The 27,681-nt window shown below is 46.7% G+C and overlaps 1 protein-coding gene across 3 annotated transcripts in view; it reads right to left on the bottom strand.

Annotated features, from left to right (window-relative positions):
- The window catches only part of LOC141103124 (pre-mRNA-splicing factor ISY1 homolog), a 143,824-nt gene that overhangs the window by 40,201 nt on the left and 75,942 nt on the right, over positions 1-27,681 (bottom strand). The gene's annotated exons all lie outside the window — the stretch shown is intronic.

Raw genomic sequence — 27,681 nt, 5'->3', positions numbered from 1 at the left:
TCCGACTTGGTAAAATTAATTTTCAAACTGGAGATCGCGCCATAGGCCTTAAATTCCCTAAGGAGGTTGGGAAGCGATACTGTCGGGTTTGTCAATGTGAACATCATGTCATCAGCGTATGCAGATATTTTGTGTCTCCTACTGTTAGGCCCTAGATATCTGGATTTTGCCTAATAGTGAATAGGAATGGTTCTAGGGATAGTGCAAATAAGAGAGGGGATAAAAGGGCATCCTGTCCCGTATCGTTTTGTATGCAAAAGGGTTTCGATAAGACCCCGTTCACTTTTACTTGGGCAGACGGATTAGAATAGATCCAGGCTATACGACTGAGCATCACCTCCCCCAGACCAACATGTCTCAACACTGAAGACTTAAACGTCCAGCTCGCCTTATCAAATGCCTTTTCGGCATCAGTATTTAAAAAGACACATGGGGTGTTTGTGGATTGTGCAATATGCAGGAGGTTTAACACTTTCGTCATATTGTCTCTCGCCTCTCTAGAGGGGACAAAACCGACCTGGTCTATATCGATCAGCTTTTGGAGGTGGTGTGCCAGCCGGGTAGCCAGTATCTTAGTTAACAGTTTAAGATCCACATTTAAAAGGGAAATTGGCCTGTAACTGCCGCAAGACGTAGGACCTTTTTCCTCCTTATGTATTACGGAGATGTGACCTCTTAGTGTGTCTCTTGTAAGTGTCCCCCCTGTGCCAACCACGTTATAGAGATTGACCATATGTGGGCCCAGTAATGTGAGAAGTGTCCTGTAATATTGGAGAGTGTAGCCCTCTGGGCCCGGGGCTTTCCCCAGTTTCCTCGCCCCAACAGCTTGTTGGAGTTCCTCCATAGTAATGGGGGAGTCCACTTCTTCTCAGATTTCAGGAGAAATAGAGGGGATCTGAGATGATTCTATATATGCGTCTATTGTTGTTTGGGAGGGGGATGTCTTTGGTAAATTATATAGATGTGAATAGAAGTCTTTAAATTCCTGTGAGATTTGATTTGGGAGTGTTACTTTTTGGCCATTGGATTTAATAATTTGGGGTATGTATGTGGATAGCCTATGTTCTCTGACCATTTTCGCCAATAGTTTGCCACATTTATCTCCCACGACAAATTTGAATGGCAGCCTTTGCCCTATACTGTAGCAGATCTGTTATCTGGTTATGTATGAGCGTCAATTCGGACTCAGAGGCAGGAGATGGGGCATGTTTGTGTCTAGCTTCAGCCACTGATAGTTTCTGTAACAACTGGGAGAGTTGCTCATTGCATTCTCGCTTTATGGGGGAGCCGTGCTTGACGAGAACCCCTCTAATCACCACCTTGTGTGCTTCCCAGAGAGTATTTGGGTCACAGCCTGGTATATTGTTCGTTTGGAAGTATAAGTTTAGCTCCTTTGTTACATCTGTCAGTACCTCTGGAATCTGTAATAGGCTCTCGTTTAAGCACCAAAAGCGGTGTTTTTGTGATATTGTCTGGGATAGTGGTCAGACCATGTTCTATTCCCGATCACTGTGTTTTGTACAGCATGTAATTGTGTGTGGGAGATCAGAAAAAAGTAAATTCTGGTATATGTTTTATGTGGATTCGAGTAAAATGTATAATCCCGTTCACCGGAATGTTGTAGTCGCCACACATCGATTAATTGGGCTCTATGTAGGGTCTTGGCAATACGCTTCAATGGGCTTGTCGGGATGGAAGAGGTGCCTGTCCTGGTATCTACCGAGGGTATTAGGGGAATATTGAAATCTCCTCCAAGGATCAATTGTCCTGACTTAAAGTCTAGAAGCTTTCCTATTACTTCTTCAATAAAGGTGTCTTGATGTTCGTTGGGAGCATATATATTCGCCAAGGTCACCTGGGTGTCACCTGAGGAACAGGTAACGACCTGTCGGGTCTCAGAGAGTCCTGACCTGTCCAAGGGAGTCTACCAGATAACAAAATGGAGACTCCTCTTGACTTGGCTGACGGATTTGTAGAGTGGTATGTTATGGGATAAAATCTGTTTTGGAGAAGAGGGAATTTGTTGTTCCTGAAATGGGTCTCTTGTATGAAGACGATGTCTGTATGAGATCTCTTTAAGTCATTTAGTAGCATCCGTCTCTTCTCAGGTGTATTAAGGCCCTTAGCATTAAGCGACATTATTTTAATGTTATCCATTGCCATAACGTGTGTAGGGGGGGGGCTGAGGTTAAGAATTGGGGATCAGGCGAGAAAGGAAAGAAAGGAAAGAAAGGAAAAAGGGGAGGGGAGATTTAGAGAGAGAAGGAGGGGTAGAAAGAGCAGGGCTAAATGCCCCTTAGTCTAAAGATAATATTTAATAACACTACGCTCCGAGGGGACGAGAATTAGTCCCCCGAAAGAGTGCGCTATCCTATTTGGGAGAGGGGTAAGATCAGGCCTGCTAGGTAAGGTCCCGGTCCCCCCATCCACCCCAGCTAGTATTCTATGATATTGCAACAGTATATATCAACTCTGTATTTGAGAACTCAGAACACATTTATTATATGTAAAACGGTAGGTTAATGAGAATCCACTTACAGTCCTCTTGTGCCGCACCAGCGTGTCAACCCCAGGGTTTCTGGCTGATGGAGCTCGTTTATGTATGTTTATTATATCTCTCTCTTCAGACGATATTCTTATAGATCGATTTGTGTCATCTAACAAATCAGCACTTGTTGGTGTATGGCCGTAAGTGGAGTCTCAACACCATTCCATAGGTTCAAAATAATAAAACACAAACAAGAAATAAGGTAACCCCCCCCCCACAAACTAAACATCTTCCACTCTCATGAGCAGGGTAATCTTGCAATAGAGCGTCCTCATCTTACACCTACTTATCTACTGGGAGAACCTTTTTCCCCTTGTCCCAGAAAGTCGAGATACCTCCTGTCCTCTAAGCGAGGGCTGATAATTCCCACTAAGGTCCGGGCTGTCAGCAACCACCGGGGGGGGGGGAATACATCTCTGGCCTCCCCCTTAGAGTTAGAGTAAGTGTGGCACCCCATCGGGTATTTAGCAGAGAAGATTGTCCTCTTAGGGCTATATGTATTCTACTTTGTACTACAGTCCTCCATAACTAGGGAGGCCTCCCCTATGTTCTTCAGTGCAGCTTAATAAGTGGTGTGGCAGTTTCATGTGTAGGTACCGTGTCGCATATTTCTTCTGGGTGGCACTCGGTATTTTGGAGTGTAGCAGCCCTCCGGGGTGGCAGTGTGGGGCAAGAGGAGAGGGGGTTGATGAGCAGTCTCCAGTTTTTACCGTGGATATATACTCCTCAGGAAACAATCTTGGGTACAGTCACGTTCACCCCTTCTGTTTTGCAAGGACCTTGTCTATTGAAATAGAAGATTATATTGCGGAAGATCATTCCATTAGTCTGTGGGAAACCTCAGCTCACAGACAAACAAACAGGGAAAGGCGCTGTGTGCAGGGGAAGCATATGTTACCTAGAATCCGGGCTATTAGAGTCTCGGTAGGGAGATATGGCTCAAAGTGCAGAGGATGGGGAAAGTGTGTAACGTGTGAATGTATTAAGACTCACGTGTCTCCTCAGATTAAGACGCTCTCTGTCGGCGTTGGCCTCTCTGCGGTCTGGGGGAGAAGTTGCCTCCAGGTGTGGGTGTATACACACAGCCAGTGAACCTCGGGAGCAGAGCCAGCCAGTTTGGTACCGAAATCGGCTCCGTAATGTGAAGAGCGCCGGTAAGGAATCTGGAGCCCACAGTGTGAACAAGCACTGGTCCTTCCGGAAGGTAACTGAGAGGGGGTAGCCCCATTTGTATGTGGCATTTTTCCTCCTGGCTAGGTCAAGTAGCGGTCTGAGCATGGCTCGTTGTTGTAGGGTAGCTCTTGAAAGATCTGGGAGGACTTTGATGACGACTCCGTCAAAGTCCAGATCTCCCGCTTCCCAAGCCTGGCGCACTATGTGCTCCTTGTGGACATAGTGGTAAAGTCCCGTGGCCTTGCAGGGTCAGTTGACTTGTGGCCCAGTGCCCTATGTATGCAGTCCAGCTCTACTCATTCCGGCAGCTCCACTCCCGCTATACTTCTGAAGATGGCTATAGCCGTGTCGGCTAGGTCTTCAGCCCCAGTGGCTTCCGGTAGGCCCCGCAGCCGCAGATTGTTCCTGCGGCTACAGTCCTCCATGTCCTCAATGTGGAGTTGCTGGGTCACCAGGGCTTCTGTATGGGAGTTTTGCTGGGCTTCAAGTGCTGACACCCGGTGATCCAGTGTAACGTTGCCTCGCCCGTTGATAGCCTAGTGGAGAGAGCTTGTACGTCCACTTTCACCACTTTTAGCTCTTTCCTGTGTGCGGATTCCACCTTCCCAATGAGGGCCTCGATGTCTGCCTTGGTCGGAAGCACCTGTAGTAGGGATCTTAATTCTGAGTCTACTCACCAAGGCTGGGACGGCGAGTGTGAGGAAGGCTGGTGGTATGTCAAGACATGGGTCGGCTCCCAAGGAGACTGCAGGAGAGGTTGGGGAGTCCTGGGTTGCGGTGTCTCTCTCCCGGTCTCCACGTGTGGCTGCCATCTTGTGCTCAGGGGAGTTTAGCTGTGAGAGCAAGAATAAGCACTGAATCTCACCTGCTGACGGTGTAGATGGAGAGGATTTGGTAGCTTTGATATTCCTCTTGTTTGTTCTCTTCTTCCTGGAGTGCATATTGTGGATTATTAGGCTGAAAAAGCTGGGGTAGATAGGGGATGCCCAGGAGAGCTCGGTAGACTCACGTCTTTATCTGGCCATGTCTAGAACATGCCCCCCCCCCAATCTGTTTTAGGAAAGCAGAAATTGGCCGAAATTCAAGCCATGTATGGGCAGGCTGAATGTACCCAAGTTGATCAGCTTGGGTACAACCAGCCTGTCGAGTTTTACATGCGATTATTGCTAGCGCTGAGAGAACACACTGGCTATGCAGAAATGGAAAGAAAACTGCTTGATCTATGGCCAGTTTAAATGGTGTCAGTCCTGCCCATTGTCTTTTGATAAGCTAATCAACCCACTTTAAGATCTCTACAACATGAAGCAAGTGTAAAGTGTGTAAAAGTATAAGTGTGAAGCAAGTGTAAACTAGCCCTTAAAGTACCATAAAGAGCTCATTTACACTTACTTTGACACACATTAAAGAGGTTGTAAACCCTTGTGTTTTTTCACCTTAATGCATCCTGACACTGTCCAGCCCCCTCATTTTATTCACCTGAGCCTGTTCGTTCCCTCAGCGGAGACACGCTCTTCCTCTCTGCCCGTTGTCTCCGCTCTTGATTGGATAGATTGATAGCAGCGCAGCCATTGGCTCCCGCTGCTGTCAATCAAATCCAATGGGGCAGGAGCCAGGGGGGGCGAGGCCGAGTCCCGCTTTCTGTGTGAATACACGCAGAAGCAGGACTCGGGAGCACACCCGCATGGGTGTCCACCAAGGAGAGCGCTTCTCAAACGTGGACACCTATTGCAGGGAGGAGCCACCAGCCCCACCGGGGGACCCCAGAAGAGGACGATCAGGGCCACTCTATGCAAAAAAAACTGCACAGTGGAAGTATGACATGGGGTATAATTTTTGAAGCTAAGCAAAGCAAAAGCAATGTGTAAACAGGATTGTAAGCTAACAATTTTAATTAGTGACAGGCGCTCTGATTGGCATTCAGAGTTGTCGTTCGCCCTAAAGCAGTTTTACTGCTACAGGATGGATGCGCTGCGCAGGATCACATGTATATATACGTGATTCTGCACTTCTGGGTAGTGGGTGCGCACCACTGGTGGCTTGCTCCCACTGTGACTCTACACTATATGTCCGCCCGCACCCGCTGATCATTTGGTATACAGGCAGAACTACAATCTGCCTATGTAAACAAGGCAGATTGTCGGTCAGTAAGGAAGGCATGGATTCTGTGTTCCTGCAAAGCAGGGGCATGGATCCATGCCTTCCTCTAGTAAAAGCACCTCCCACACTACACTAAAACACTGTTCAGGCACACAGTTAACCTTTTGATCGCCCCTGATGTTAACCTCTTCCCAGCCAGTGTCATTAGTACAGTGACAGTGTATATGTTTAGCACTGTTTTGTGTCATTGTGTCAGGAACCCTAAAACAGATGGAGACAGAAAATGCAGTTAAAAAAAAACAAAAAAAAAACACACCTTTCAATAAACTGGTATACGTAATCAAAACATAGCCAGGGTTTGGTAGCTAAATCGGGTAGTTAGAACAAGCCAGGAAATCAGGAAGCCAGAGTGTCAGGAAAAGCCTTCTAGCAAATGTTCTAGCAATGTGAAGGCTAGAAGGATGCCTGTGCACAGAAGAGCCGTCCAGCGCACGCGCATGCACAATAGCGCTAATAGCGGCGTGCAGGAGTGCGCGCGCGCCCCTTGTGACAGCACTTGGCGCCAAGATGTGCTATTTAAAGGGGACTGATGCATTGCTGCCTTGCTGTCCAGTCTACAGCGTTCCTGAAGACCCCTGATGCCCTGGTACCTTGTTACCTGAATCTCTGAATCTATTATCTAACTTGGACTGTTCCCGACTACCCTGTTTGCTGCCTGCCCCGATCCCGGCTTGGACTTTGACTATTCTTTTGGATTTCCCTTCTGTACCTGTTCTGCCCCCTGTGTTTTGACCCGGCTTGTTTATACCTCTCTGCTGTCTGCATCCTGCTGCTGGACTACAGAACACCTCCCTGCTGTCTGCATCCTGCTGCTGGACTACAGAACACCTCCCTGCTGATTACAGGATCCAGCCCTCTACTCCAGCCTTCCACTCAGGCACTTGTGCCCCTTTGTACTCTCGAGCCCCTGTCAACACTACCAGGGGTTCCCGAGTCAGAGGTATACGAGAGGCTGTTCCCTGCATTCTGGGCTCTACCTACCAGGTACGTGACACAGGGATGAGCGTAGTCAGAGGCAGCAGACAGGATCAGGAACCAGAAGGGATGTCAGTTTCAACAGTAAAACGGCAGAGAAGTCTCTAGATAAGTTGACCAAGGCGAAGGCATTGAAGAAATGAATCAGGCAGACTTCCGGCCGGATGTGATCGAGGCAGCACATGTTCCTCTGCAGCTCCGTTCCCCTGTCATTATCCGAATATATTGGAGTAATTGCTGATTGCCACTAATTCTACAAACGGGTAGGAGAAGGCGCCCTGACTCTGTTGATGCCCTCTTCGGCCTCCAAGAAGGCGCTTAAGGCACAGACGGACCCTCGGCAAACCCGCTCCACAAAGGACGCTGTGAGAGGCCCCGCCCCCGCCATCTTGTCTTCTCTGCCGAAGAAACAGCTCGCCAACTCAGCGGCCGCGAAAATGGCACAGGCACAAGGTGCAGCAGAACTAGTTCAGAAGGTGGATTCGGTCCTGGCAGTGCACACAGATGCAATCACCAGGCCGATTCTGGAAGCCATTAGTGCCAGTAAAGCGGAGCTGATGGGGCGTATAGATCACCTCTCGTCTGAGTGTACTTTAATCAGACATGACTTAGATAAGATCCGGGGGCCGCCTGACTACAGTGGAGACGCGGGTCTCGGATGTGGAGGCTGTCTCCCACTCTCATGGTGCCCACCTATCTGAACTCCGGGACCAGGTCTGGGCTCTGCAGCGTAGAGCAGATGACGCTGAAGACCGACAAAGAAGGAATAATGTCCAGGTGGTAGGGCTGCCTGAAGGGGCTGAGGGTGACAAACCCACACAGTTTGCAGAGCTCTTGTTTAAGCAACTGTTGTCTCTACAAGATTTGCCCCCTACCTACGTGGTGGAGAGAGCGCACAGGGTACCCACTGGCAACAGACCCCCAGGTGCCTTTCCACGGCCTTTCCTGGTTAGATTCTTAAATTACCGGGACATGATTCTGACACAAGCCAAGAAACTTCAAGAGCTGCGCCATGAAAATGCACGGATTATGCTCTTTCCAGACTTGCTCTTTCCAGACAATGCAATACAAATGACGATCCTTTAATGAGGTCCACAGACGCCTGAGGGAGAAGGAGATCAAATATAGCATGCTGTACCCTAGCAAGCTCAGGGTTCAATACAAGGGGACAGTGAGATTCTTCGAGAATCCGGAGGAAGCTTGTGAATGGATGGATAAAGAATTTTAATGGTCCTTCAACCTGTCTATAAACCCAAAACTGGGGACGGTATGTTTTTTTTTTTTTGTTTTTTTCCCTTCATTTTTTTTTTTTTTTTACTGTTGTTATGCCCTTAAAATTGCTCTCAATGGTTGAGCACTCTAAACATGGAAAGCTGCTAGTCTTGTCTGTGTTGCAGACATCTTCTCTATGATTCTTGGAAGACGTTGGAACTTTCTGTTTCTGTATACTGTTGGGCCGGGGGTGAGGGTGATGTCGAGGAGTTCAGGGGGGGTGGCCAGTGGATGGGTGCAAATTTTCTTGTGACAAGGATACAGTGCCGCTGGTACCTTGAGTGCTGCACGCCAGTGAATCACTGGGGGGCTACCACTACCCCTGCATCGCAAAACCATAGCTCTTGCATACTCTTTTTTGTTTTTATTTTATTTTTATTTTTTACTTTTTCTGTTTCAACTTTTACTATACATACAAATATCATATACCGAACGACTCCAGTTTTCCCTGTTGGAGCACGCAGAGAAGATATGAAACCACCTACGGAACTGCCGAACTTTCGATTGCTGTGGCGGGACTTCACCGCATGTTTTTTGTTTTTTTGTTCAGGGATTAAGCTATACGCCGGACTGAGAATGTTTGTTTCTGGCATATTGGCAATGGAGGGTTTTTTTCGAGTCACAGCTCAATCTAATGCAGTGTTTCTCAACTCCAGTCCTCAAGGCGCACCAACAGGTCATGTTTTCAAGATTTCCCTCAGATGAAACAGCTGTGGTAATTACTAAGGCAGTAAAACTGATTAAATCACCTGTGCAAAATAATGGAGAGCCTGAAAACAGGACCTGTAGCCTTGAGGACTGGAGTTGAGAAACACTGATCTAATGTATTAAGTATTGGTATAGTTTTCATGGAAATTAGGATATACGGTGCTCTTGCAGGAGACAGTCCCCTTAAACAACTATCCTGCTGTGATATGGTTGGTAGAACTGTTAAAGATGACGGATTAAGTTAAAATAGTGTCTTGGAATGTTCGAGGCCTTAATCACAAGCTTAAAAGGGCCTTGATATTCCAATACCTTAAAAAATTCAAGCCACATGTCATTTTTCTGCAGGAGACACACCTAGATGGCAGCAGGGTCCTCTCCCTGCGCAAACCATGGATTCAAAGAGCCTTACACTCGACCTACTCCACGTTTCTTAGAGGGGTAGTATTGGACATGTGTCATAAGAAAATCATGGTGGTGAATATATATGTGCCCCCCCTTTCCATGTGCAAATACTGTATGATTTATTAGCTAAGATAGCGCCATATGCCCATCTTCCTGTGGTTGTGATGGGGGATTTCAATGCCGTCCTGGATGCGGCGCTGTTCCTCCATCCCGAACAGAGGGGGATCTGCTGAGTTGCTGAGCTGGGTATCCGTAGCAGGTTTTCAGGAACTGTGGCGCTGGAAGCCCCCGACCAACAGATGATAATCCCATGTGTCGATGGCCCATAGATCCTCGGCCAGGATTGATTTGGCCTTCGGGAATGATCTTCTACCATTTATGATGGGTATTACATACTTGGCTGGGGACTGACTGACCATAACCCTCTTACTCACCCTGACCCTAGTGTCGGGGGCGAGAGGGGGGGTGGAGACTCTCCCCTGGTTGGCTACAGCACGAGCAGGTTGCTGCCCAGCTAGGGGAGTCAATAAATATGTACTGGTCATCCAATGCCGATACAGCAGATCCTCCGATAGTATGGGATGCCTTTAAGGCAGTTATTAGGGGGGAATGCATATCAGCTATCAAGACCGCTCGAGTACAGGATAATGAGAGCGAGCGCCTACAGCGGCAGGAGAGGGAGTGTGCGGAGGCTCATGCAGGATCCCCTACAGAAGCCTCGTATGAATCTCTGTTGGAGGCACGTAGTGCCTTGTCCTTACACATTACGGGTCAGACCCGCTCTGAGATGACAGGGAGGGCTCATGCAGTGTTTGCAGAGGGAGATAAGAATGGGAAGCTTTTGGCGATGTTGGTTGCGGATTATCACCCGATCACTAACATTCCGGTTATAAAGGACGGGGGGGGGCCTTGGTTAGTGACCCCATGCTTATCATGCACGAATTTGTCAGTTTTTATTCTTTTTATTCTTCCCTCTACGCCCCCATTCCATTTTAGGACCAATCAGCCTTAGACTCCCTCTTAGGTTATCTGCCAATCCCGAAGCTGTCGGGTAATGATATTTATATTGTAGACGCTAAAATTACGGTCAAGGAAATACATCAGGCGTTCTTTGCTTTCCTTCCGCACAAGGCTCCTGGCCTACCTGCCGACATTTATAAGGTAAATGTTGAGATTTTAGCCCTTGGGATTAATCTGCTTCTGGAATATTGCCATGAACATGACACTTTGCCAGACTCCATGTTAGAGGCCTATATGGTTCTTTTACTAAAACCAGGGAAGGATCTGATGGAATGTGCATCCTACCGGTCTATAGCCCTGTTGAACATGGACCTAAAGATTTTAACCAAAGTACTGGCACTTAGGCTAGCTACTGTTATCCCCTCTATAGTTAATATTGATCAAACGGGTTTTATGCCGGGTAAGTCAACTGACACAAATCTACGGAGACTCTTCACCCACTTACAAATTCAGCCAGAAAATGCCAAAACTAGAATAGTAGTCTCCATAGATTTTGGGAAAGCCTTTGACTCCGTAGATTGGCAGTACATGCTCAAGGTATTGGAGGTCATGGGGTTTGGGCCACAGTTCAGGAAATGTATTTCCATGTTATATAGATCCCCAAGAGTAGCGGTCTGGTTGGGCTCCTCTGTTTCCAATTTTTTTGAGGTGGGAAGGGGAACTAGGCAGGGATGTCCACTATCCCCCTTCCTGTTTGCCCTCGCCTTGGAACCCCTGGCTAGGTCATCGAGGATGATACAGCAGTCCATCAAGATAGGTACAATAGAGGAATCTGGCACTGTATGCCGATGATATGTTAATATTTCTTAGCGACCCTGGAGACTCCTTGAAAACAGTTCTGGGATTTATAGATCACTTGGCCAAATTTTCAGGGTTAAAAGTAAACTGGAATAAATCTTCTATTCTACCCCTAGACACTGAAGCCAAAGACAAGGCGGACCCGAGCTTGCTATTACAATGGGTCACGTCCCTCAAATATCCAGGAGTTAAGATTACAGCTAATATACAGGATTACATGCCCCTAAATTTATTACCATTGCAGGAACCCGGTGATCAGGGGGGTCTGGCACTGCCAGACTGGCAGAAGTATTATTTAGCGGGTCAAATGGTTTTTGCTCATAGGTGGCTGCTGGTGGAAGATAGGGATGCGGCCACCGTATTGGAGGCGGCTCATCTGGGGTCATATGAAAGTCTCAGATTTGCTCTGTTTAGGGGATCCAGGTCTGACCTACCTCTGACGACAACAATGAAGGCCACAATCAAGGCGTTGGAGGCAGCGGTAAAATTGGTATGCCTTAGCTATGGGGGGGGGGGGGTAATCACCATCGGCTCCTCTGTGGATGAACCCAACCCTACCCCAGTTTTATAACCTGAGGGTGCAAAAAAACGCTGAGGGATATCACATGCTTTGGAGAATTGTTGACCTTTCCCCAACTAAAAGCAAGGCATGATCTTGCAAATTCATACCTATTTAGATTTCTGCAGGTTCGACATGCCTTTCAGATACAGTTTCGGGAGGTGAGGGTAGAGTCCTTGCCCTCGGCTCTTGAAACATTGTTGTCAAGTGAGGAGCTGGTTAAGCCTCTCTCGGTGTCGTATAAAGAATTCTTCAAGACGACCCCACAGGCGGTCGCCAGGTGCAGAGAGAGGTGGGTGGCGGAGATTCCTGATGCACAGGGGGGAGGATTGGGATGATTTATGGACGCAACCATTTAAACACTTAGTGTAAGCCAGGGATAGGTTGATCCAGTTTAAATTCTTACACAGGAGTTATTACACCCCGGCTAAGCTGGCTAAGATCTTTCCTATGGCCTCAGCAGAGTGCTGGAGGTGCCCTCACTCACCAGCAGACGCCGATCACATTTTCTGGCAATGCAAACATGCTCAGCGGTTTTGGTTGGATATTACCTCCTGTACATCGGAACTATTGTCTGTACCGATACACCGCTCCTAAAGCACCTCAAAGAAGCTGCTTGCAGGACTTTTTTTGTCGTCCTGCAAACGCAGCGCCCCAGTGTGAAAGCACCCGAGCTTTCACCCTGGGATTGCAGATGAGGGATTTTTCAGGCGCTATACAGGTGCTATTTTTTTTTTTTTTAAGCACCTGAAAAATGCCTCCAGTGTGAAAGGGGTCTTATGCAAGCTGAAGCCCATGTGAAACAGTCCTTCCAGATTTGATAAATACCCCCCATATACTTTACAGCTATAAGACAAAAGATGCATTGAAATGTATAAAAATATGTGAAAATAAATCTTGCGTTAATTATAAGTGTAGACTGCTGCACTTTTAACACTCCTTGGATCAAGGAGATAGTGAAAAAAAAGTGAAAATATAAAATATTGCGCTGTCTCATAAATACAGAAAAAAACTCTTATCAGAAAAGTTATAAACAAACAGGGTATATCAACTAGTGATTAATGGAGAGTTCAATAAACAAGTGTCCATGTGTATCAGAAATTATTCGATTGGTATTCCACCAACTGAGTGTGCCATCCACCGTTCCCAGTAATAATAAAGTATATCAATCCAATTAAAAATAAAGTTGGCTTCTTACAAGATCCCGAGGGTCTCTAGATTATAAGAGATCCTCTAACGCATTAGGTAAGAAAATGCCCGATGCCTGGCCACATCCTCTATGTGTCTCCCAACCTCCAAGATGGATGAATCCAACAGTCCCAGGCTCAGCGTCCCCACTCCAGACTGTCTCCACACTGGAAGTTTACTCCACAGCGTCCCAACACAGCTTACTCATGATGCGCTTTCTTTCTGAGTTCCCATATCCTGCACACACACCTGAGTGAAGCACAGTGATCACCCTGAACGAGGCAAGCTGTTTTGGGATGCTGCAGAGTACACTTCTAGTGTGGAGACAGAGTCCGGAGAGTGCAGTGTGGGGATGCTGAGCCGGGGGACTGTTGGATTCATCCATCTTGGAGGTCAGGAGACACAGAGGATGTGGCCAGGCATCGGGCTTTTTCTTCCTTCATGGGTTAGATCAGGGGTAGGCAACCTTTTGAGCACATTGTGCCGAAAAATGTTTTCAAAGAAATTGAGCGTGCTGATTTTATAACAAAAAAATGTCAACTTAACACTCTCAATCACGAAAAGGATTTTTCATAAAATAATAGAGGGGTAGCAGTGATTGTTTCACAGTGCCAACATCCAAATATACAGATACAAAGAGAAAGGGGTTCCACTTGGGTAGGACTTTAGCGGCACTTAAATTGGAGTCACAATTCAATTAGATAGAAAAATAATAATCATATATTTATTTAGAAAATACACTGATAAAAACATGAATCATGGAGTGTACATATCAACCATAAATGATATCGCAAGTAGTCGAAATGGATGGCAATTGAATTAGATCCTTCACCCGACACGTTTCGGAGTCTACAAAAGATACCCCTTAGGTTGTAACGCAACCTGTTCACATGAGACCAGTGGAAGAGACACAAGCTGCATATCTACAGCTCTTAAGTGCCTCCCTTACACCATAATTAGAAGAAGGACACTTGTTTTGTTTTCCATCCCGCCCCCAAGAATATACCCAGGATCCTTTTCATAGGCCTCAGCTGGTCCTTTTTCATGACCCACATGTAGTGAGCCCTTTTGATGTTCTTTGGGCTTCTTACGATATATTTTTATATACTGGGTCTCTAAAGGGCAATGGCAGTTTCCCATGGCCACTGTGCTGCTTTCAATGCTGTTTTTAATCTTATGGAGTGCGCCACAAGCATCTGCTTGTTGCAATTACTTTCTATATCCTATCTAGCCCTGAGGAAGGAGTATCTGTTGTAGAATCCAAAACGCGTCGGGTGAAGGATCTAATTCAATTGCCACCCATTTTGACTACTTGCATTATCAGTTATGGTTGATATGTACACTCTATGAGTCATGTTTTTATCACTGTATTTTCTAAATAAATATATGATTATTATTTTTCTATTTAATTGATCTGTGACTCCTATTTAAGTGCCGCTAAAGTCCTACCCAAGGGGAACCCCCCTCTCTTTGTATCAGGATTTTTCAGAAAGTAAATGCTGTAAACTACTTAAGTAGTAGTGAGAAATGAACATCCTGCACCCTCACACCTCAGATCAGCCCCCATTCACCTGCTCATCTGTCCCACCACTGTAATCCCCTGCACATCAGCCCCACAATTGTACCCCCCTGCTCATCTGCCCCACCACTGTAACACCTGTACATCATCCCCGCCATTGTACCACCCTGCTCCTCTGTCCCACCAGTGTAACCCCCTGCTCATCTGCCCCACCAATGTACCCCCTTTCTCATCTGCCCCACCACTGTACTACCCTGCACACCTGCCCCACCACTGTACCCCCCTGCTCATCTGTCCCACCATCGTACCACCCTGTTTTTCTGTCCCACCACTGTAACCCCCTGTACATCTGCCCACCATTGTACCCCCCTGTTTTTCTGTCCCACCACTGTAACCCCCTGCTCATCTGCCCCACCAATATTCTCCCTTTCTCATCTGCCCCACCACTGTACCTCCCTGCACATCTGCTCCACCGCTGTACCCCCATGCTCTTCTGTCTCACTAATGAACCATCTTTTCATCTGTCCTAACACTGAACTTATCTGGTCATCTGCCCCACCACTGTACCTCCTGCACATCTGTCCCACCTCTGTTCCCCCTGCTTTTCTGCCCTACCACTGTAACCCCCTGCTCAGGTGTTCCACCGATGTACCTCCTTTCTCTCTTTTCTCCTCTGCACCCCTCTGCACATCTGCCCCACTTCTGTACCGCCCTACTCATCTGTCCCACCAATGTACATCCTTTCCCCTCCTCCCCACAACTGTACCCCCCTGTACATCTGCCCCACCTCTGTACCCCCCGATCTTCTGCCCAACCATTGTAACCTCCCTGCTCATCTGTCCCACCAATGCACTTCCTTTCACAACTGCCCCACCGCTGTACCCCCTTGCTCTTCTGTCCCACTGCTGAACCCCCTTCTCATCTGCCCCAACAGTGAACCCCCCCTTCTCATCTTTCCCACCACTGTAACCCCCTGCTCATCTGCCCCATCACTGTACCCCCTGCTTTTCTGTTCCACCGCTGAACCCCCTTCTCATCCCTCCCACCACTGCCTGCACATCTGCCGCACCACTGTAGCCTTCCTGTTCATCTGCCTCATCAATGTACCCCTTTTCTCATCTGCCCCGCCACTGTACCTCCCCTGCACATCTGCTCCACCTCTGCATCCCCATGCTCTTCTGTCTCACTACTAAATCACCTTCTCGTCTGTCCTAACACTGAACCCATCTGCTCATCCGCCCCACCACTGTACCCGCTTTCTCATCTACCCCACCAATGTACCTCCTGCACATCTGTCTCATCTCGATTCCCCCTGCTCTCCTGCCCCACCACTGTAACCCCCAGCTCATCTGTCCCACCAATACTCCCCCTTTCACATCTGCCCCACTGCTCTACCCCCCCTGCTTTTCTGTCCCACCACTAAACCCCCTCAACTGTCCCACCACTGAACCCCCCTGTTCTTCTGTCCCGCTGCTGAACCCCCTTCTCATCTCTTCCACCACTGTACTTCCCTGCACATCTACCCCACCGCTGTACCCTCTTCTCACCTATATGTGTGATATGCAGAGTGGTGAAAGTGAAGCAGAGATGAGACACATCTACCTGTCCTAGCACACTCATCTTGCTGATTCAACTCTCGCATTCAGCCTACGTGCTTGTATGTGATGATGTATGTGATGATGTATATGATGTCACATACAAGTCTCTGGAATGGATGCGTAATGATGAGCTCAGATCAGGGGCATTTTCTGAAAGCAGTGGGCCTGTGTGTAGGATCATAAGTTGGGCCCCCGCAGCTGAGAAAAAGTGTGGCGCTAAGCGCCACAGCAGAAGTTGGGTGTGATTTTCATTGCGCTGAATACTGGCTGTGGCTTAAAGGGACACAGAGTGCAGGGGTTCAGTAGTAAGTGACGCAAAGGTTCAGGAATAATTTCAACAAAGTTCCCAGAAGCTCAACAGTAATTCCACAAACTGTCACCTGATTGTGATTTTCTCAATCACAGTGAAATCCCTTCTTTCTGAGATTGGTGGTGGACGGAGCTAGCAGGACTGTGATTGGGTTTAGCAGTGGCCATTGGCAGTCCTCCTCCTCCTGGAAACAGGGACAGCCCCCTAGCAGAACTACACCCAATCTCTTCCCCATCACAAAAGCTGACGATCGCAGCTACAGCAAAGTTGGAGAACCAAACAATGTTTCCCATCTTTTACAATGTGTGGGGGCACAGTGCCTCCCCCTCAGTGCAGGTGTGGTGTGGGGAATTCTGAAATTGGAATGCATTAGTGTCTCACTGACACTTCCCTGCGCTGCTCTGCTGATTGGGAGGGAGTCGAGTGCCAGAAAGAGGCTTCAAGTGGCGATGGTGGCATCAGTGCCGGGAGATTGCCTACCCCTGCATTAGATGATCTCTTAGAAGCCAACTTTATTTTTAATTATATTGATATACTTCATTATCACTGGGAACGGTGGATAGCACACTCAGTTGAATGGAATACCAATGGAATAATGTCTGATACACATGGACACTTGTTTATTGAACTCTCCATTAATCACTAGTTGATACACTGTTTGTTATAACTTTTCTGATAGGAGTTTTTTCTGCATTTATGAGTGCATTAAAATGTTTACAGGAATACATATAAATGCATTCAAACATGCAAAAATACATGGTAAATCACTTTTTTAAAATACTTCAGTGTAATGCCGCGTACACACGATCGGAATTTCCAACAACAAATGTTCGATGGGAGCTTGTTGTCGGAAATTCCGACCGCGTGTAGGCTCCATCGGATATTTTTTGTAGGAATTTCCGACAACAAAAATTTGAGAGCTGGTTCTCAAACTTTCTGACAACAAAGTCCGTTGTCAGAAATTCCGATCGTGTGTACACAATTCCGACGCACAAAATTCCACGCATGCTCGGAATCAAGCAGAAGAGCCGCACTGGCTATGGAACTTCATTTTTCTCGGCTCATCGTACATGTTGTACGTCACCGCGTTCTTGAAGTTCGGAATTTCCGCCAACATCCGTCGGAAATAAATCCCAGGATTTAGTTGTCGGAATGTCTGATCATGTGTACGCGGCATAAGAGCGTCAGAGAACAGAGTGCTCTAGTGACATTAGTGACATGGTCCCCTCTTTAGTAATATCATGGTGGAGACAAGCTGGATGACAGTGGCGGATCCAGGGGGGGCAACAGAGCAATTGCTCCCCCCCCCCCCCGAAAATACTACACTGACATGCCTCTGCCCGAGTCTCTCTCTCACATTAGAGTGACTCGTCTAGTGTTATTACGGCTACGCCGCACTGCCCAGGAGCCGGAGGAGGTGGGTGGAGCCTTTTCCCTGAACTCGTTGCTAGCGCCTTGGCCGCCTGGCGTCTAGCAACGAGTGACGTCAGAGTCACGTCGGACTCGAGTCTCAGACAAGTGACGTCGGTGAGTCATGTCGGACTCGAGTCTCAGAGCCAACGTGACAGGAGCTGGAGCCATAAATAGGGGAACAGTTGTTGCTGCAGTTTAGAGTTTAGACAGATAGATAGAGTTAGATATAGTTTAAATAGTGGACAATCCGCAATGTGTGGCAGGTGACGTGGTAAGTGGACAATCCGCAGCGTGTGGCAGGTGATGTGGCAAGTGCAAAATCCGCAATGTGTGGCAAGTGGAAATCCGCAACATGTGGCAGGTGACGTGGCAAGTGGACAATCCGCAATGTGTGGCAGGTGACGTGGCAAATGGACAATCTACAACGTGTGGCAGGTGACGTGGCAAGTGGACAATCCGCAACGTGTGGCAGGTGACGTAGCAAGTGCACAATCCGCAACGTGTGGCAAGCGGAAATCCGCAACATGTGGCGGGTGACGTGGCAAGTGGACAATCCGCAACGTGTGGCAGGTGACGTGGCAAGTGGACAATCTGCAACGTGTGGCAGGTGACGTGGCAAGTGACAATCCGCAACATGTGGCAGGTGACATGGCAAGTGACAATCCGCAACGTGTGGCAGGTGACGTGGCAAGTGACAATCCACAATGTGTGGCAGGTGACGTGGCAAGTGACAATCCGCAGCGTGTGGCAGGTGATGTGGCAAGTGCACAATCCTCAACGTGTGGCAGGTGACGTGGCAAGTGACAATCTGCAACATGTGGCATGTGATGTGGCAAGTAGACAATCCGCAACGTGTGGCAGGTGACGTGGCAAGAGACACACTCAGGGCTCCCACTGATTCTGCATTATGGTGAGTTGAACCATTTCATTTTATATTACAATGTAATAATATAAATAATGCTCTTCAATCATCCTGACACCATAACAAACATGGTGCCGTGATGATTGAAGCGCCAACACCAGCCATTTCCCCGATAAATTGCCCACAAAAAATAATATTTTCTGGCAGTGCCCCTCCCGAGACTGGACTCTGGATCCGCCCCTGCTGGATGATGGAAGGAAAGTCACAGGCGGTTAGTTATGGTGAGTGGGGTCAGATGAGGAATGAGTGCTTATTCACACTACCAGCAGGGAATCAAAGAGAAGGAACCAGGGGTTTAGGTTGACCTCAGTTTAACATTTGCAGCTCACAGACTGCACTAAGACCCCCTTCACGCTGGGGCCGTTGAGCGTTAGCCCTTTTAGCCCCTGCTAGCGGCTGAAGAAGGGGTAAAAGCGCCCGTGTTGCGGTGCTTTCGAATCGCTTTTGGAAGTGCTGCTCATTCATTTCAATGGACAGGGCGTTTTGTATACAGAGCTCCCAAACCGCCCCAAAGATGCTTCTTGCAGGACTTTTCCTAAAGTCCTGCAAGCGCATCGCCCAAGTATGAAAAGTCATACTGAAATGAATGGTAGGCGGTTTTCAGTCATTATTTAGAGGCTATTTCTACCGCCTCAGCGTGAAAGGGGTTTTAACCGATTCCAGACCAGCCGCCGCAGTTATACTGCGGCAGGTTGGTCCGGCTGCGTGAAATGGTGTAGCTATATGTCGCGTGCGCGACCAGCTGGGGGGCACGCGCGCCCCCCCCCACCGGCCGCAACGATCGGATTCGGTCAGTCTCCAGGTCCAGGCCAATGAAAGCTGGCCTGGACCTGGTGATCGGTCCTGGCGAATGAGATTCTTTCCCTGTCGTGTAACTGTAAACACTGACGGGGAAGTGATGTCATCTCTCCTCGTATTGGTCTTTTCCGTTCCAGACCGAGGAGAGGTAACATCTCAAAGTAAATGCACAACACTACACTGACACCAGGTCACGTAGGCACACAATTCACCCTTTCACCCCCTGTCACTGTATCACCCAGTATAGCATTCATTTTTTTTTGATTGCTGTACTGGTGTCATTAGTGACAAAAATCAGCATTAGGGTAATTAGTCTTATGCCCAGATAGGTCTAGGGACCCCCCTAACCCCTTGATCACCCCCTGTCAGCTGTTAGCTAGTTTATTTTTTATAGTGTCAGGGCACCCGCCGTATTTTACCCTGTAAAGGTTTAACCCCCTGATCACCCGGCGGGTGATCAAAGTTAGGTTTTAGCGTCAGATAGGGTCTGCGTCGCCCCAGGCAGCGTCAGATTAGTGCCAGTAGCGCTAAAACCCACGCACGCACCATACACCTCCCTTTAATATTATAGTGTCTGAACGGATCGATATCTGATCTGATCAGATCTATACTAGCGTCCCCAGCAGTTTAGGGTTCCAAAAAACACAGTGTTAGCGGGATCAGCCCAGATACCTGCTAGCACCTACGTTTAGCCCCTCCGCCCAGCCCAGCCCACCCAAGTGCAGTATCGATCGATCACTGTCACTTACAAAAACACAAAACACATAACTGCAACGTTCGCAGTCAGGCCTTATCCCTGCGAACGCTAACAGTTTTTATGCAGCATTTGAAGCAGTCGCTGACAGTCAGGTGCTTTTTTTCTTGTGAGTCTCACTACTGTACCAGTAAATTTAGAGACCAAAATGGCAAATCAAAGGTACAGTAGTGAAGAGGCCTACATGTTTCTGAGCATAACAGATAGTGAAGAGGAAGTCACTCATCTGTCAGATTCAGGCTCAGAATACGAACCTGTAGACAGCAGCGGCACCCTGACAGATAACTCTGAGGACGGAGTTGTTGTCCCTGCCAAGGTCAGGTGTACCAGACCCCGTTCTTCTGCTGATGTTGAGGTGCAAGAACCGCAGGGCTCTCGTATGGAGCAGAGAAGTACTAGCACCGCTACTCCTTCTGGTGAACTGGCAAGCACCAGCGGCCTAGTACATCCTGGTCGTACATCCAGCACTGCAGTAACACTTGGTGACGTGGCGAGTCCCATAAGTGCAGTTCAAGCTGGTGAGGTGGCAAGCACTAGTAGTGTTCCGCTGCCACCAAGAAGAAGACAAACACAGGCCCGTCAAGCCCATAGTGCCCTTCCTGCTGCATTCACCAATCCTAACTGCAGCACCCATACTTCCCCCATTCACTGGCCAACCCGGAATTCAGGTGGAAACAGTTTATTTTACGTCACTTGATTTTTATTTGGCGTTTTTCACCAAAGATCTCTATAGATCTATTGTGGATCAAAGCAATTTGTAGGCTGGTCAATTAATCGCCGCTAATCCCCAGCTGACCCTTGCCAGAGACTGGAAACCAATTATGGTTTCCGAATTGAAGACCTTTCTGGGCCTATCCCTCCTCATGGGCATAACTAAAAATAGTGAGTCTTCTGTCATATTGGTCCACTGACCCAATTTACCATACGCCCGTGTTCTCTGCCTCCATGACTAGGACACGATACGAGCAGATCTTCCGGTTCATGCTCTTCAGAGACAATGAACTCTGTCTCCCTTGGGGTGACCCTGGATTTCTACAAAATTCGGCCCCTCGTAAACCACTACAACCAACGCTTTGCAGCCTTGTTTACTCCCGATCAAGTTGTCTGCGTTGATGAGTCCCTGATTAAGTTTTCTAGCCGCTTGTCTATCAAACAGTATCTTCCCAGCAAGCGTGCCAGATACAGGGTCAAGATGTATAAGCTCTGTGACAGGGCAACAGGCTATACTTATAGTTTTATGGTTTACGAGGGAAAGGATAGTCACGTAGAGCCGGAGAACTGCCCAGACTACATAGGGAGTGCTGGTAAGATAGTGTGGGATTTGGTCTCAACCTTATTCGGAAAGGGGTACCACTTGTACGTGGACAATTATTACATGAGCGCGCCACTTTTTAGTCACCTTTTTGATTATGGAATTGGCGATTGTGGCACCGTGCAATCTAATCGCCGGGGCTTCCCCCAAAGACTTGTAGAATCCCGACTTAGACGGGGAGAGAGAGCCTGCTTGAGGTGTAATAATTTGTTTGCAGTAAAGTGGAGGGATTCACGGAATGTTTTCATTCCGTCCTCGCTTCACGCAGACACGGCAGTACAAATTCCTACGGCGACTGGTGTTGAATACAACCTTTAACATGGGAGGGGTGGACCTCAACGACCAGTTGTTGGCGCCGTACCTAATTGCCCATAAGGCAAGACGCTGGTACAAAAAAGTGTCTGTATATTTATTTCATTTGGCTCTGCTGAAAGCTTTTGTGCTATACAGAGCTTTAGGACGTACAGGATCCTTCCTTAAATTCCAGGAAGAGATGGTCACAGCCCTTCTGTTTCCAGATGGTGCTTTGGCCCAACTTCCCAATGCAAATGCAGTGAGCCAGCTGCATGAGAGGCATTTTCCTTATGTTCTCCCTAGTACCCCTACCCAAAGAACACCTCAAAGAAGATGTTGTGTCTGCAGTAAACGTGGATTTAGGCATGACACCCGCGTTTATTGTCCCTCCTGTCCTGACCAACCTGGTTTCTGCATCGGTGACTGTTTCAAATGCTACTACACACTAGTTGAGTATTAGTGTAGGGTACAGCACCACACAGTCCTAGGCACACGTACACAGGGTCTCGAAAGATGTGATGGCCATCACATTTTGAGAGACCCTAATCTGCAATGTTCAGTTTACAGTTTTTTTACAGTTTTTATAAAAGGGAAAAAAGTGAAAAAACCCCACAAAAACACAAAAAAAATATCAAATAAAAAATCCAAAAATAGTTGTGGTTGTATTTTTCTGCTCTCTATTGTTCTCTCTCTTATGTTCGCTTACTACTGTCCGCTCACTATTGTCCTATATCTATCGTTCTCTCTCTGTTTTATTTTTGCTATGTTTTATTGTATTTGCTTTGCAGGTATGGTATGTTATACTGTAATGTTTGTTTTATTGTTAACCATCATTTGCTTAGCAGGTACACCATTCAGCTGCAGAACGGGTTTATTAACCACTTACCAACCGGCCCATAGTTAAATGACGGCTGCAGGGCGGTTGGATAACTCTGGGAGGGCGTACTATGACGTCCTCCCAGAATTTCCCTCTCGCGCGCCCCCTGGGGCGCGCACCCGAACACATCCGTGACCGCTGGGTCCAGAGGACCCGGCGCATCACGGATCCCGGTAAATGGCCGCTGATCACATGTAAACAGACCGGCGTCATCTGATGACGCCAGTTCCTCTCCTCCCCTCCTGTGTACCGATCGGTACACTGTGAGCGGAGAGAGGGATGGATGGATGGCTGCAGAGCTGTGGGCTGGATGTGTAGTGCCCACAGCGCTGCACAGAGACATCCAGCCATCCATCCATCCATGCTCAGCCATCCCCACTACTCTGCAAAGCCCCACATTACTCTGCAAAGCCCCCACATTACTCTGCAAAGCCCCCACATTACTCTGCAAAGCCCCCACATTACTCTGCAAAGCCCCCACATTACTCTGCAAAGCCCCACATTACTCTGCAAAGCCCCACATTACTCTGCAAAGCCCCGACATACTCCGCCATACCCCGACATACTCCGCCATACCCCGACATACTCCGCCATACCCCGCCATACTCCGCCATACCCCGCCATACTCCGCCATACTCCGCAATACCCCGCCATACCCCGCCATGCTGAGCCATGCTCGGCTGTACTCGGCCTCTATATGTGGCCAGGCTGTGAAAGTCTCACACATGTGGTATCGCCGTACTCAGGAGGAGTAGGAGAATCTATTTTGGGGTGTCATTTTTGGAATGTACATGTTATGTGGTAGAAATATTGTATAAATGGACAACTTTGTGTTAAAAAAAAAAATGCGTTTTAACCACTTCCCGCCCGCCGGCCGTCATACAACGTCCTTGACTTTGTGTGGGGATATCTGAATGATGCCTGCAGCTACAGTCATCATTCAGATATCAGCTTTTTCAGCCGGCGATTCCCTACACCATAAGAATGATCATAGCGGCTGTTCCACTGCTTGATCGTTCTTACGGGAGGCGAGAGGGGATGTCCCCCCCTCCCGCGCTTCTACCGACTCACCGCTACGATCGAAGCCAGGATCGTTTTTTTGTTTTTTTTTTTTTATTTCAGGCTTCCCAGCCTAGAGGTGAGATGTGGGGTCTTATTGACCCCATATCTCACTGTAAAGAGGACCTGTCATACCATATTCCTATTACAAGGATGTTTACATTCCTTGTAATAGGAATAAAAGTGGTCAAAAATTTATTTTTTGGAAAAAAGCATCAAACTAAAATAAATAAAGTAAAATAAACAATAAAAAAAAAAAAATTTTAAAGCGCCCCTGTCCCTGTGTGCTCGCATGCAGAAGCGAACGCATACGTAAGTCCCGCCCACATATGAAAACGGTGTTCAAACCACACATCTGAGGTATCGCTGCAATCGGTAGAGCGAGAGCAATAATTTTGGCCCTAGACCTCCTCTGTAACTCAAAACATGTAACCAGTAAAAAATTTTAAAGCGTCGCCTATGGGGATTTTTGAGTAGCAAAGTTTGGCGCCATTCCACAAGCGCGTGCAATTTTGAAAGGTGACATGTTGGGTATCTATTTACTCAGCGTAACTTCATCTTTCATATTATGCAAAAACATTGGGCTAACTTTACTGTTTTGGTTTTTGTAAAGCACAAAACAGTTTTTTTTCCAAAAAAAAAGCGTTAAAAAAATTGCTGCGCTAATACCGTGCAAGATAAAAAGTTGCAATGACCGCCATTGTATTTTCTAGGGTCTTTGCTAAAAAAACATATATAATGTTTTGGGGTTCTATGTAATTTTCTAGCTAATAAATGATGATTTTTACATGTAGGAGAGAAATGTCAGAATTGGCCTGGGTGCTCCTAGAATGCCTGATGGTGCTCCCTGCATGTTGGGCCTCTGTATGTGGCCACGCTGTGTAAAAATCTCACACATGTGGTATCGCCGTACTCGGGAGTAATAGCAGAATGTGTTTTGGGGTGTAATTTGTGGTATGCATATGCTGTGTGTGAGAAATAACCTGCTAATATGACAATTTTGTGGGAAAAAATAAAAGTAAAAAAAAAGTAAAAAAAAACCCTTGATTTTGCAAAGAATTGTGGGAAAAAATGACAACTTCAAAAAACTCACCATGCATCTTTCTAAATACCTTGGAATGTCTTCTTTCCAAAAAGGGGTCATTTGGGGGGTATTTGTACTTTTCTGGCATGTTAGGGTCTCAAGAATTGAGATAGGCCGTCAGTACTTCAGGTGTGATCAATTTTCAGATATTCGCACCATAGCTTTTGGACTCTATAACTTTCAAAAAGACCAAATAATATACACCGATTTGGGTTATTTTTACCAAAGATATGTAGCGGTATAAATTTTGGCCAAAATATATGAAGAAAAATTACTAATTTGCAAAATATTATAACAGAAATGAAGAAAAATGTATTTTTTTACAGATTTTTCGGTCTTTTTTCTTTTACGGCGCAAAAAATAAAGAACCCAGCGGTGATTAAATACCACCAAAAGAAAGCTCCATTTGTGTGAAAAAAAGGACAAAAATTTCATATAGATACAGTGTTGCATGACTGAGTAATTGTCATTCAAAATGTGAGAGCACCAAAAGCTGAAAATTGGTCTGGTTAGGAAGGGGGTTTAAGTGCCCAGTTGTCAAGTGGTTAATCTTGACAGCAACAGCGTTTGCTCCCACGATACATGAAGCCGTGACTCCAGCGCTGTCGGAGGTGATTTCACCACCACAGTTAAAAAAAAAAAAAATGTTGCATGTAATTAAAGATTACAATACAATGGCCCAACAAGGACCAGCAACATACTGGTATGTTGCTGGACTTTGAGTGGTTATGCCAGAATGATGCCTGCAGGTTTGAGTATCATCTTGGTATCATTCTTTTCAGCCAGCGGTTGGCTTTCATGTAAAAGCAATCCTAGCGGCTAATTAGCCTCTAGACTGCTTTTATAAGCAGTGGGAGGGAACTCCCCCCCCCCACCGTCTTCCATGGTTTTCTCATGCTCTCCTGTCCCAACAGGGAGCCCAAGAAAGCAGCCAGTGATTCTGCTAGCTGACCATAGAGCTGATCAGAGACCAGAATGGCTCAAATCATCTCTATGGCCTAATAAACCGGAGGCTACAAGCATTTTATGACTTCGCCGGATATAAACAGTGCCATTGGGAAATTGGCAAAGCATTTTATCACACCGATTTTGGTGTGGTCAGATGCTTTGAGGGCAGAGGAGAGATGAAGGGTCTAATAGACCCCAATTTTTTCAAAAAAAGAGTACCTGTCACTACCTATTGCTATCATAGGGGATATTTACATTCCCTGAAATAACAATGAAAATGATTTAAAAAAATGAAGGGAATAGTTTAAAAATATAATAAAAAAGCAAAATAAATAATAATAAAAAAAGCACCCGTCCCCCAGTGCTCATGCACAAAGGCAAACGCAAGCGTCAGTCTGGTGTCATATGTAAACAGCAATTGCACTATGCATGTGAGGTATCACCGCGAAGGTCAGATCAAGGGCAGTAATTTTAGCAGTAGACCCCCTCTGTAAATCTAAAATGGTAACCTGTAAAGGCTTTTAAATCAAAAATTTACACCCTTAGAAAACCCGAAGGCGGTGATTGGTTTTCAGGGTCCCGTACGCGGCTAGGCTCCCAAAAAGTCTCACACATGTGGTATCCCCGTACGCAGGAGAAGCAGCAGAATCTATTTTGGGGTTTAATTCCACATATAACCATGGCATGTGTGAGCAATATATCATTTATTGACAACTTTGTGTATTTTTCTTTTGTCATTTTTCAATCACTTGTGACAAAAAAAAAAAATATTCAATGGGCTCAACATGCCTCTCAGCAATTTTCTGTACTGCCCTGCCATTTTAGCACATCAAGAAATGAGATAGGCAGTCATAAACTAAAAGCTGCGTAAATTCCAGAAAATGTACCATAGCGATAACTTTTGCGCAAACCAATAAATAAATATACGCTTATTGACATTTTTTTTTACCAAAGACATGTGGCTGAATACATTTTGGCTTAAACGTATGAATAGAATTGAGTTTGTTAAAAAAAATTTATAACAAAAAGTAAAAATATAATTTTTTTTTTCAAAATTTTCGGTCTTTTTCCGTTTATATCGCAAAAAATAAAAATCGCAAAGGCAATCAAATACCATAAAAAAAGCTCTATTTATGGGCAAAAAAGGACGCAAATTTTGTCTGGATACATCATTGCATGACCGCGCAATTACCAGTTAAAGCAGCGCAGTGCCAAATTGTAAAAAGTCTTCCTGTCATTGAGCTGCCAAATCCTCCGGGGTTGAAGTGGTTAAGGAGCAGCCAGATGTAATTTATGGAGTGCCCACATGTCTACCAAGATCTCCTTTCCTTTATGTACAGGATTTATGGCAGGATGACTAACTAGTGATTTATATCTCTTGGAGACACAAATAGCAAGGTATTCTGGGGTAGTTTAATTGCCACCCCCAGCAAAGCAGCATAATGAAAGCACACACCCTCTCAACTTCATTCCCCAAACATTTATACATAGATCATGTGAAAAAGAAAGCGTGACACCATTATTTTGTAATGGCTGCAGCAGTATGGTAGAACTAAGAATTATGCCAACAACACCTCACCACAAGTCTGTATTAGGCCTCATGCACAATGAGTGTTTGCCATTAAAGCATAGTTACCAACAGTTCCGATTTTCCCAGGACAATCCCGATCTTGGGACCCTCGTCCCGATTTAAGCTTGTCCCGATTATTTTCCCAGGATTTTGCTTTTGTCCCGGGAAAATCGGGAATGTTTTTGGCTAAAAATAGCAGCGGCTACACAAAAATGGCCACCGCCACGAGTGTTGTTTTCCCTTGTGTTCAGTGCAGAGGGGCGGCTTCTCTCTTCAGTGTACATACAGAAAATTCTATTGTACACTGAAGCCTATTGGCTGCAGGGCCATCTTATTGAGCGGGCGGCCCGGACAGGGAGGCAGATCAGTGCGGTATGATAAATACAGAAACGATCCATCTAGCAACTGAAAGCCGGTTTCTCT

This window comes from Aquarana catesbeiana, linkage group LG07 (assembly GCF_042186555.1).
Source record: "Aquarana catesbeiana isolate 2022-GZ linkage group LG07, ASM4218655v1, whole genome shotgun sequence".
NCBI classification, from domain to species: domain Eukaryota; kingdom Metazoa; phylum Chordata; class Amphibia; order Anura; family Ranidae; genus Aquarana; species Aquarana catesbeiana.
Note: the sequence above shows the minus strand (reverse complement) of the source record. Positions and strands in the feature narration are given on the sequence as shown.